Here is a 12,928-nt window from a genome sequence, read left to right on the forward strand (position 1 = left end):
CATTACAGTTATTCTTACATCTTAGAAACAAAATCCAAGAGTAATGGGCAAAAACAAAACTAAAAAAAAAGAACTTGTGCTTCTGAGCTTCTGAATGATAATTAAGAACTTTTTTGACATCATTAGTACATTCTAAATACAACCCTTAGTAGCACATGGGGAAATGAGAGCTGTACAAGTAGGCAAGACCCCAGCTGTGTACATTTTTAGCCCAGCAATTCTAGCATTTTACTTCCTCTATAGAGTCTCAATTAGCTAGCAAATATTGGAGTTCACATTCCTTCCAACTGATATTTTGAACAAGAGCTGCTTATGCAGCATTTCTCAACCTGCAGAAGCAAACTGTACTTCGACACTATAGCAATAGCAATAGCAGTTAGACTTATATACCGCTTCATAGGGCTTTCAGCCCTCTCTAAGCGGTTTACAAAGTCAGCATATTGCCCCCAACAACAATCCGGGTCCTCATTTTACCCACCTCGGAAGGATGGAAGGCTGAGTCAACCCTGAGCCGGTGAGATTTGAACAGCCGAACTGCAGAACTGCAGTCAGCTGAAGTAGCCTGCAGTGCTGCATTTAACCACTGCGCCACCTCGGCTCTTCATTTCTGCCAGTTGCCCATCAATGTAATGAAGTACAATTCCTTTCATTTCAGCCAACACTCGATAATAATAGGAACAGTAGACTTACAATTAAGAGTGAATAATGTGGTTTTATGTCACTACCAATTTCCTATCTCCTAGGCTGGAAAGCATTTCTTGCTTCCAGAAATTAATGTTGCTTCACCAAAGGAGACAAGATAGGATCGTCTTATTCCCTTAATGAACTCAACAGGAAGAATGTTGGTATTAAGTGTCATGTCCCAGCATATAACTTTTATATACTGTTTTTGCTCTTTAGCCTCATCTAGTGGCCAGTGGGACAAATATGTCCTACCATATGATCTTTATATACTTTTGTTGCTCTCTAGCCCCATCTCGTGGCCAGAGGGACAAATGCCAAATATTTTGTTTGAAGTTGACCCCACCCCATTAGTCATCAACCCGCACTCTAAAAACAAGTGCATGCTGGGAAGCTAGACTCCATTTCCTTTAGCATTTGGAAAAGGCAAAAGCACAGAGGAATCCATTTTAATCTGGTGGCACATGGTAATCCAAGGAGAAACCCACATCCCATACACAGAGCATCGCTGATGAGATTTACATTACCTGTATTTATTAATTGTTATGTTCAGCAGTAATTTAATACTGTCTATTTTGCATTTGTTTGTCATTGTATGTATCTCTATTTTCCCCAGTTTCACCATATCCTGTTCTTTCAATAAAGCATCCGGATCTATGCACACTGTCTGTTTGGAGGGTTTAGTTGCATGGCAAGATGCACACAGACTAATGTGTAGTGACCGAATATTAAGGGTCTTTTTTATTGCAGTACATTAGAAACTATTGCTCCTTTTCTTCACATTTTTCTGTATTAAAAAAATAAAATAGGCTTGAGGTCTTGTGCTCATAGTCCTTGTGTCAGAGTTCTAAGTATCATGTAGAATTAAATCAGAGTCCAAGGCAAAACGATCCTTAAAGTTCCAATTTAATAAAGCAGACATCTTAGCACATCTGTGTTAATCCCAATTCTGGAAATTACATCCGAATCCCACCCAGTTAAAAGTTCATGATCTTGTCCCCACACCCACAAATCCATCACATGGTGCCATCTTCTTCTTCCACGCTGGCGTCTCCACCCAGCTGCTTCCGGTCAGGTGTAAAAGTGCGGAGACAAAAGACGACCTTGGCTTCTAGAAAAGAATGACAATAACACATTCCACAATCCTACTCCTGTCTATTCCCCCGTCCCATCAACTATACTAATGAAACAGCATAATGAAATAAGAGAAAGTGTGGCAGGCCAAAATTCTAAAAGGAATATAATTTCAGGCCTGACACCTTGATTGATGACCACAATTGAGACCTAAGCAAAAACATTTGTTAAGTGAACTTTGCCCCATTTTATGACCTTTCTTGTCACAGTTAAATGAATCACTGCAGTTGGTAAGTTAGTCACATGGCTGTTAAATGAATCTTATTTCCCCATTGACTTTGCTTGTCAGAAAGTTGCAAAAAGGGGATCACACAACAAAGGTCATAAATATGAACCAATTGCCAAGCATCTGAATTTTTTTTTTCAGAATAATACTGTTGAATTCATATCTTATTTCCAGAATAAGTCACAATTGCTATTAGTCTCCAACTACATACTTTGAACATGCAGAATTAAAGATTCTACCACATTTCAACCACATTAAAATAAGGCATAAATTGCAAAACAATTTGTTATTTTGCTTTTTTTCTGGATGCCAGCTTTATCATCAGTTTGAATACCTCAGAGAAAGATAAAACTATGGCATTTTGAAGGAACAAAATCTCACAATTATTTTGTTATTTTAGAAGAAGGCAGAATAAATTATGACATAGCAAACTGTTGTGACTCAGCAGAAGTTTGCTGTGAGTTGAGTCGGGATGCAGGAGTAACAATGCAGCTGGGGCTCATTAGTGTCGTCTTGTGGAGATAAAAGGACGGATGGTGCCACGCCCTGGTTGCAGAAGTCAACGTTCATCGTTCATCGTTCATCGGTCATGGTTTGTTTGTGAGAGGCACTTGGATAAGTGATTTGCTTTCTGTAACCCTGATTCAAAGAGACACTTGGAGAAATGAATTGCTTTGTAAAAGATCTTTGTTTTTGCATTCTGTTATCTTCTTGCCAGAGACTTTATTTATGTTTATTTTTGGGCTCGCAGCCAGCGGGAGCCAAGGCTGATAAAGTTCTTTCCTTTTAAGTCTGTCTGCCTGTCGTCTTTAACCGAGCGAAGGAGGGGGTTCAGAACAGCAAGCTATTCAAACTGTTGAAGAAGAATTGCTTGGTAAAAAAATTATGGTGTCACATTATTTCATAAAAATTATAAGTAAGGAAATTTGGTCCTGTTGGTTCAAACTGTCGACCTCATCGATATCCTCTAGATTTGCTTGGAATCTTGGGGGAATATTTGGTTAGAGCAAGCGTCTGAATTTTGATCACATGATCATGGGAACGCTATAAAAGTCATAACTATGAAAAACGGTCATAACTCACTTTTTTCAGTGCCATTGTAACTTTGAACAGTCACTAAATGATCTGTTGTAAATTGAGGACTACCTATATATGGTGTGGGTCTTCAGAGATGCCTCTTCTTGTACTTTATTGCTCTCCCAGTCCTGCCGTGAACACTGGTGTATATCAGGATTCTATTCTACATTCTGTGCTTTCCTGATATGTTGGTCAAAGCTTTTGTTGACTTACAGGGACTGTAAATAACAGTTTGCCATAATCTTGAAGATGTCAGGTTGGGAAGTGGACATATTAAGGATCTGATCATGCAACCCAGAGTGATAAGGAAGGATTTTCTTGGCTGCAATCACTTCATTCTGAAGGAGTCAACCGATTAACATCAATGTGACCCTTACAGCAGCTGCCTGTGCCATTTTAATAGATAGCAGACAAATACTCTACCCATTCTCATTCAGCAGCTGAGCACATCTTCTGAATCATGATCAAATCCTAGAAAACCCTATTTTTTGTGCTTCCAGAGCTAAGCAAGACTCATTCCTGGATTAACTTCTACCAAACACATTTGCACCGCTTTCTGTTCATGCCATCTGGTTCTTCTGTCAGATTCTGTTGCTGAGTCAGTTTATTTCAGGGGTGAACAGTTTGGACTGTTTCTCCCGAAACAGTAGTAAAAATGCTACTGGTTTGACCGAACCAGTAGTAAAAAAACATGTTACCGGTTCAGGCGAACTGGTATTTCCGACGATCAGCTGTGACACGCAATTTATATTAGCAAGAAATGTTGGATTTCCTGCTTTCTAGATATTTTAAATTGCGCATCACAGCTGATCGTCAAAAATCGAAGGTCCTGCGCATGCACAGAGATGCATGCGCACCAGTGGTGGGATTCAGCCAGTTCGCACCTATTCGGGAGAACTGGTTGGTAACTTTCTAAGCAGTTCGGAGAACCGGTTGTTGGAAGAAATCTCATTTTGTTTTTTCCCCCCACATTACAGGGCTAATCCTGTAAGGAAGGCAGGAAGGAAACATTCTAGTGTTGTTTCTAGCCTCATCTTTGTTGCAGTGCTTACAGAAACTGCCTCTCCAGTTAACCCTTATGACCTTGTAACAGCTAAGGTGAAGCGCCCATCAACGTGAGTGATGTTGAGTTGGCCATGCCCACGCAGTAACATGACCACCAAGCGCCACCTACCCTGCTGGTCATTAGGGGAGAGAACCGGTTATTAAATTATTTGAATCCCACCACTGATGTGCAACATTTATGAACCAGTAGTGAAGGAAAGTTGATTTCACCCTGGTTTACTCCCTGCTTTGTTTATTCATTTTTTGTTAGAGAATATGTTCCTCATTAGCAAGGGACAGCCCTTTTCAAAATTAATATGGACCAAAGTTTAATGATGCTCCATTTCTTTGCTCTTCCCTTTGACTATACTTGTCAAAACAGGTCAGGATTCCTTTTTCTATTAGCTTTCTACTGATGAGCAAATACATTTTCTTTGTAGCAAGCTTTTCTCATGCAAGTATTAGCTTGGCTCAGAGGTGGGTTCCTACCAGTTCGCACCTATTCGGTAGAACCGGTTCGTCAAATCTACCGAACCGGTTAGAAGCAGGCCACACCTACAGAAGAGGTTCCAAAAATTTTTGAAACCCACCACTGGTCCTTGGATATGATTATTCTACATTATCATGCTCCTATTTATAAAACTCAGTGCCTCTGTGAAAGGTAAGGATGACTACTGCGTTTGTGGTGCAATCAGAACATTGCGTCTGTTGAACTTCCTGGGGGCGTGGCCTGTTGCCGAGGAGGGCTCCACCGAGCTCCTCAGAGACCTGGTCTGTATATCTAAATAAGATCATAGATAGCACCCCTTTTTGGCTAAGAAAGGGGCAGGGAGGATAGCTCCGTAGACTAGGGTCTATTCGTAAGCCACAGCCTTTTTTTTTTGGGCTGTGGAAGAGATTAGATCCAGCCGAAGCGGAGCTTTTATCTCCGGCCAGTTCTTCTCAGCTGCCTTTTTTTTTTTTGGCAGCCCCAGACAGGCTAGCCCCCCCCAGGACAAAACAAAGTTTTTTCAAGCTAGAATTGATACGGGAGGGTACCACCCCTGTGAGATTTATGCTTTTATTACTATCTTAAATACCAGCTCCATTCGTCTTAAAGACTTCTTTGTTTAAATAGACTTCAAAATGGCGATTTCTCTCCGTGGATGATTACTGGATGTACTTAGCCGGGTTTATCTTCCTGCAGACTGCTCCTTAACAAAATAAACTCTTTTTCTTTGGAAATAGAGGGGAGTGAAGCGCTGCTTACTTGTTTATTTATTATGGCACCCAGATCAAAGAAGCGTCTTGCTACAAATGTATCTAAGGAATTTAAAGAATCTTTTCTGGAAACACAGCCTTTGTCTCCTACGCCCTCTACTGGAGAAGTTTTAACACAGGAATATCTCTTTAAAATGTTTAATGCCTTTAAACAAGAAATTCAGGAATTTGTATTGCAACTTTATGATGATTTAAAATCTAAAGTTAATCAAATGAAGGCGAATACGTTTGCAGCCGTGTCTGCCCTCTCAGATTACTCTGCTGAAATAGAGAACAAATTGGAAAGTCTGGAGAAGGCTAATTTTAATTTGACTACCAATATTCAAATTTTACAAGAAAAAATTAGAAATAACGAAGATCAGCTTATGATGTTAAATTTTAACAGGAAGGCATCTGCAATTAGAGTCAGAGGATTCCGTGAAAAGGAGCAAGAGGATTTGAAACAGACCTTTGCTGAAGCCTTCAGCCATGCGCTGGGAAGCCCGGGACTTAACTTTGATTGGCAGATTCGGAAAATCTATCGCCAGAACTCATTGATAGCGGAACAGCGACAACTCCCGAGGGACATAATTATACATTTTTCCACAAAAGAAGCTAGAAATGCGATTGTGCAAAAGTTTCATAATAACGGTTTTCGAGTTGAAGGCCAGGACCTGATTGTTTTCAAAGATATTCCTTTTCAGATGTTGAAGGCAAGAAGGAATTACACCTTTTTAACTAAGGAGCTTAGGAGTCAACAGATTCGATACAGATGGGAGGCCCCAGCCGGTATTACAGTTACATTTGAGAATCAAAGATTTCGTCTTAACTCTGTTTTGGAGGCTCAAGATTTCTATTGTAGGATTCTGAAGGCGGGTCTTCCTGACGCGCTTGGAAGAGAGGAGAGACAAGCGGAAGGAGAAAGCAAACGGCTGGTCATGCAGCTGCAAGATGGAGGGGGCAGCCCCTCCTCCCTCAGAGAAGCAGAAGAACGCAGATCGAGAATTTAGATACTTCAAAAGACTTCCTAAAGTTGAGGACTGAATGGGGGTTTGAGACCTCTCTCCGGTAGAAAAAGTGGACTAATTTTTATCAGAAGGGAAAGCTGGGTGAAACTACTTTGAGCTAGATTCTAAAGTAACGTTAGCATAAATTTGATAGTGGTTAAAAGAATGCGGAACGATTTATGTTGTTTAAACTTTGTTAGAGGGGACTATTTTAAAATAGAAGGTTAACTGACTCTTGCTGAAAGTATTATTTGAATATGATCCATGCTACTTAACTTTTATTTGAAGGGAAAGTTGGTTGTAATAGTTCTGAGTTACTTTTTAAATAAACGCTAGTATAAATTTGATAGTGGTAAATATCAGACAAGCAAGAGATGAGGGTAAAATGCATGTGGAATGAACTACGTTATTTGTGGTAAATATCAGACAAGCAAGGGAAGAGGGCAAAATCTACGTTGTTTAAAGCTTATTAGAACAGGAAGCCGCCTGGGAAGATAACTGTAAAAAGAATGCAGAATGACTTATGTTGTTTAAACTCTGTTAGAAGGGACTACCTTAAAATAGAAGGTTAACTGACTCTTGCTGAAAGTATTATTGGAATATGTGGAATGATTCATGCTACAATTCACTCTGAGTTATATTTTAAACAAATGCTAGTATAAATTTGATAGTGGTAAATATCAGACAAGTGAGGGATGAAGGTAAAATGAATGTGGAATGAACTAAGTTATTTATTATTTTGAATTACTGTTTGAAAAAGGGGTAAAGAAAGATTATTTACGTTGTTTAAATTTTACTAGAAGGGAAAGTTTGATTACTTGTCTGTAAAGTTATATTTGAATATATGGCATGAACCACGCTGCTTAAATTTTATTGGAAGGGATCATGAGGTTTAGGAAGGGAACGGGAGAGTCTACAGAAGGTTGGGGTAAATAGCAAAGAAGTAAGAGACGAGAATAAAATATAGATAGAATGATTTATACTATTTAAGCATAGATAAAGATGGGGGGCTGAGATCAATACAAGAGTGGTTTTCTTTTTTTTTCTTTTTTTTCTTTTCTCTTTTCTTTTTTTCCTTTTTTCTTTTTTTTTTTTCCTTTTTCTGCTTTTCTTTTCTTTTGATATATACTTTTATTTTTTAATTCATATGTATACAAGATATTTTAGACAGAAGGTAGTGCCAGGTGTGGGCCCTGGGAAGTCGGGAGGATTAGGGATGGGGATTGTGGGGGGTGGGGTGGGGGGGTGTTAACATAGTTTTAATAAGAACAAGAATGTATTTATATACGGTGGTTCTTTTTTTTTATCATTATTATTATTATTTTTTCCTTGGTTCATTTTACTTTTATCAGATCAAACAACACTTGAATAAAGGCATACACCAAGGAGGGAGGTAGAGGGAAAGAAGAGGGAGGAGTAAGGAAGGAGTAAGGGGAAGGTAAGGAGGGTGTCCGGGGTGTAAGGGGAGAAGGAAGGATTGAGGGGAAAGGGAAGTAGGAGGGGAGTGTTAGAGGGAGAAAGGAAAGTTGGAGGGGGTAGATGGGGTGTATGGAGGATGCAAGGGTGGGGTTGTGAATGATGAGTTGTGTTTTCTCTTTACTTGTTCGTTTTATTCCCTTTTTCTTTGTTTTTCTTTTTTTTCCTTTTTTTTATATAGTAAATACCCTGTATATAAATGATTGCAAATGGAATGTGAAAATTGAATAAAATATTTTATGAAAAAGGAAAATTTTAATAAAGAACATTGCGTCTGTTGAAGTTGTTTCAACGCAAACCAAAGATGCCTTTTAAAAAACAAGTTTACATCACATTCTTATGCATGCCAGTGCTGTGTGTGAGGTAATTTAAGGTGGTTCTGACAAGTGTCGTCGGCATCTTCATATCCAGTCACATGGGTGGCAAGCCACTCCCACAAAGGAGGCCACACCCACAGAGTAGGTTCGAACAATTTTTGAAACCCACCACTGGTTTGGCTGCTGAAGTTGCGTTCTTTGGTTCTGGCTGTTTTTTTTTTAAACCAATGTCTTTTTAATCAGACTTCACTGCATTTCAATCGTCTTTTTAATTCATTGTTTTCATTTTCAGTGTTTTCTATTGCGTACAGCACCTTGTGTTCTGTACCCTGACAGAAAAGTATGTGACAAAGACAGCAAGTCAACAAGTTTTTTTATTTTTAAAGTGTTGGTCAAAAACGCCACTTGTCCTATTATTATATATTTTCTCCCCATCCTATGAAATCGCTTCTGATTTATAACTTGGTAGATTGCTAATCTCATTTTATCTTTCTATCTTTACTTTCAAGGATAAAATTACCTATGCAAGTTAGGAAAAAAATAATCTAATCACATGTTAATCTCCACAGTGAATGTTGCTGCCCCAGGTAATGCTTACCCAAGATTCTAAGATCTAATTTGCTTAATCATGATTTACTGAATAAATTACAAATGTAAGGTTTGCACAAAATACCAAGAAAGAAACGAACAAGCCACATAATGCTTGCAATATTGCATGAATCTATAGAATTCATAGGTTAATGGGATAAATTCACTCAGTAGCCACATTTGTCAGAAGGGAATGCCTAATAATTTAGGATTGCTTTTAAAAATGTAATAGTTTCAGCCCATAGCAAGCAGGAAAAGTTTGTCAGGTAGGAATGAAGTGCCAGTCCTATGCAAGTTAACCTGTCAGTGTATCAACTGCACTCTGCTGTTATTTTGTCTTTTTATTTGCCTCCCTCATTATTTCATCCCTAACACTCCAAAGTAGGAAGAATATACTTAAGAGGCGATGCTTATGGAAAATAGCAATCTTTGAATTAATTTTTAAAGTTATATTTTTAAAATATATGAATTGACTTTGAAATATTGTTTTGGTTTACGATGAAAGTCACTGCGGGCATATGAGCTTGTGTTAGTTCAGGAGAGAATGCTTATTTAAGGGGTTAAGATTGTAGCCCCACTCGAATTGTGCGATTGCTGTGTTCTCTTTTTAACATGCTGTATTGTCTATTGTTTGTCTTCTCCCCCTCCCTCTTTTGAATTGTGAGCCGCCCTGAGTCCCCCCAGGTAAAAGGCAAAACTAAAAAAAAAAACTAATTATTTGTTTGTTAAATTTATACACTCATCTCCCTATCAAGCGATTCGAGAAGTTGTACAATCATCATAAAAAACAAGATTGTAAAAAATTAAAGCATGTAAATATCAGATGAACAGAGAATCAATAATTTGAAAACCCAGAATACTACAGGAGGAGGTGGGATCTTCTTCTTAATGAAGATTTGGAGACAGATCTCACTTTGAGGTACATGATTTTCCAGTGGGTGAAACTCAGGGCAGAAAAGGCCCCTTTCCTGGACACCACCAGGAAAAATAATTCCTTGACAAATGGGGCTTACAGCACAACGTTTTGACAGAGCAAGCGGGGTGAGCCAATCTCCCCTTGGGGAGAGATGTTGGAATGATATTAGGATGTTAGCACTATATTAGGATGCTTTGGTGATTAACCTTATATTAGTCAGTTAGCATTTTATTAGTAAATTAGTAGTACTATAGAATCTTAATGAGAGGGTCATTATTGTGCACATGCTGAGACAGAGATGAAAATTGTAGTGAAAAACGGATCTACAGTGGAATGAGGAATAAAAAGGAGAATGAAGCTCTGGAACATCTAGATGGGTTGTCCAAAAAAAAGTGCTATGGAGGATTGGAAGCAACAGTAGGATTCCAAATCTTTTCCTATGGGTTCTATGAGAGCACACTTTCCATGCGCACCTAGGTTTTGCACATGTGGGCAGCATTCAGTGGTGGGATTCAAATAATTTAACAACCGGTTCTCTGCCCTAATGACCAGCTGGGTAGGCGGGGCTCGGTGGTCATGTGATCATGTGGGTGTGGCCAAGTCAATTTCACTCAGGTCTATAGGCACTTTGCCTTAGTTGTTACAATGGTAATAAGGGTTAACTGGAGAGACAGTTTCTGTAAGCAGGGCAATAAAGATTAGGCTAGAAACAACACCAGAATGTTTCCTTCCTGCCTTCCTTACAGGATTAGCCCTGTAAAGTGGGAAAAAAACAAAAGATTTCTTCCAACGACCGGTTCTCCGAACTGCTTAGAAAGTTACCAACCGGTTCTCCTGAATAGGTGCAAACTGGTTGAATCCCACCACTGGCAGCACTCTAAGACTGCCCTTGGTATCGGGAGTTGAGCTGTTGTTTAGCTCAGCTGAGGCACAGCAATTCGCTCTGCAACGAGAATCAACTGAGCTAAAAAACAAGGGAATATAGGACAGGGAATGGCAGGAGCAGGAGGGTGGGGCCAGCCAGAAATGGTATTTGCTGGTTCTGCAAACTACTCAAAATTTCCACTATTGGTTCGCCAGAACTGATCCGAACTGGCTGAATACCACCTCTGATAGGAAGGAGGATGAACAGTGGTTGCAGTTCTTTTTTATTATTATAATTTTTATTTTTAAACAAACAAGCACAGACAAACATAAAACCATCTTCCAATTTCATACAGTGTGTCGATTGGTTACAAAACCTTTGTGCATCCTCATTATAGTCTTCACTTACAATTTATATAGAATCTTGTATTATCAATCTGATATATCTATTATTATCATTCTTAAACATGTATTTCATTATAACTGTTATTACTTCATTTCATGTGAGAGGAGAAGGGAGAGGAGGAGAGAAGAAAGGAGGGAAGGAAGGGGGGAAGGAGAGAAGGAGAGAAGAAAGGGGGGAGGGAAGGGGGAAGGAAGGAGGGAAGGAAGGAGAGAAGGAGAGAAGAAAGGAGGGAAGGAAGGAGGGAAGGAAGGAGAGAAGGAGAGGAGAGAAGAAAGGAGGGAGGGAAGGGGAAGGAGGGAGGGAAGGAAGGAGGGAAGGAAGGAGAGTAGGAGAGAAGAAACGAGGGAAGGAAAGAGGGAGGGAGGGAAGAAGAAGTAGGACCGTTGTAAGATAAGATGGATCTATGGGATGGTAAGAAAGCAATTTCAAGTATATTGTCAATTGTAGGGGGAAAATTGTTATAAATACATATTATTAATAACAGTTATGAGATCATATAATTGTGAATGTATATATGAAATTAATAAAATTTTCATTAAAAAAAAGAGATACTCTAAATTTTGAATAAATTTATATTATGGCAGTTCATTACATCATCCTAAATCCATCCAGTAGTAATACATCTTTATAAAATTCTCTAGCGTATTTCACTTCCATATTTTTTTTTGGTCTAACCATTGATAAGTCCCATATTTTATAAAATTGTTTATCTTTGGTTACAAAACTTTTGTATCTCCATAGTCCTCACTTACAAATTATATAAAATCTCATATTATCAATCTAGTATATATGTATACATTTATTATCATTGTTAATCATTTATTTGGCTATAACTATTATTACTTCATTTTATGCAAATATTCTAAATTTAAATAAATTCAAATTATTTTTCATTATAGTATTTCATTACATCATCCTGTATCCATCCAATAGTAGTACAATCTTTTACCTCTTGCCATTTGTGGTATTTGTATTCTAATTGCTTTTTTAGTAAATCTTATATGGAAATCTCTTGGCAACTTGTATTTCACTGCAAATCTTGTAAAGGCTCGAAACCCCTCATCTGTTCCTTCCATTATCTTCCCTTTGTTTATCACCGATGCTTCTGCCAGAATTTCTATCATTGCTTCTGTCAAATTTTCTCCCTTTTCTTCTTCTATATTCTGGAATCTGAGGTAAAATTCTAGGCTGTTGATCTCTCATTCCAATATTCCACTCTTGTCTTTTTCAACCACGCTCAATCTGCTGTCAATATCTCCAATTTTCCTATCTCTTTGTTCATCTTTTTCTTCGATTTTTTGAATGGGTGGTTGGGTGGGTAGGAAGGGAATCTTTCCTTCTGATCTTTGCTGCTCTTAATCTACAGATTCAACTAGTAACTACTGATTTGTTACATGTAGTTTACAACTAGTTTACTTCTTGGCTATAGCTACTTTCTTTGGGCTGCAAAAATGTGAATATCCACTCGATGGTAGCAAAGAGATAGAGAAAACTCTAACTTTCTGCTGCTCAAATAGTGATTATTCAGATTTTAGTAGTCCAAAATTGGCCCCAGTATCTTAGTTAAGATCATATTTTATGGGGATGACAATCTTGCTTAATGAGTGACCTGAGACATTAAATTAGTGTAACAGTTAAATCATTTGAAATATGGCTTCAATAAAAATAAATCAAAAGCTCTTTATAAGTGGAATGTACAGACTCTCTCGACAGTGATTTGTTTACATTTTGTAAAGCATCTAAAAAATTTATAAATCTGGAACCTTAGAAAGCTTCAGAGTAATCTTGTACTAGCAATAGCAATAGCAGTTAGACTTATATACCGCTTCATAGGGCTTTCAGCCCTCTCTAAGCGGTTTACAGAGTCAGCATATTGCCCCCAACAATCCGGGTCCTCATTTTACCCACCTCGGAAGGATGGAAGGCTGAGTCAACCTTGAGCTGGTGAGATTT

Source organism: Thamnophis sirtalis, unplaced genomic scaffold (genome assembly GCF_051295495.1).
Source record: "Thamnophis sirtalis isolate CommonGarterSnake01/CBP01778 unplaced genomic scaffold, rThaSir2_p1.2 scaffold_6, whole genome shotgun sequence".
NCBI classification, from domain to species: Eukaryota; Metazoa; Chordata; class Lepidosauria; order Squamata; family Natricidae; genus Thamnophis; species Thamnophis sirtalis.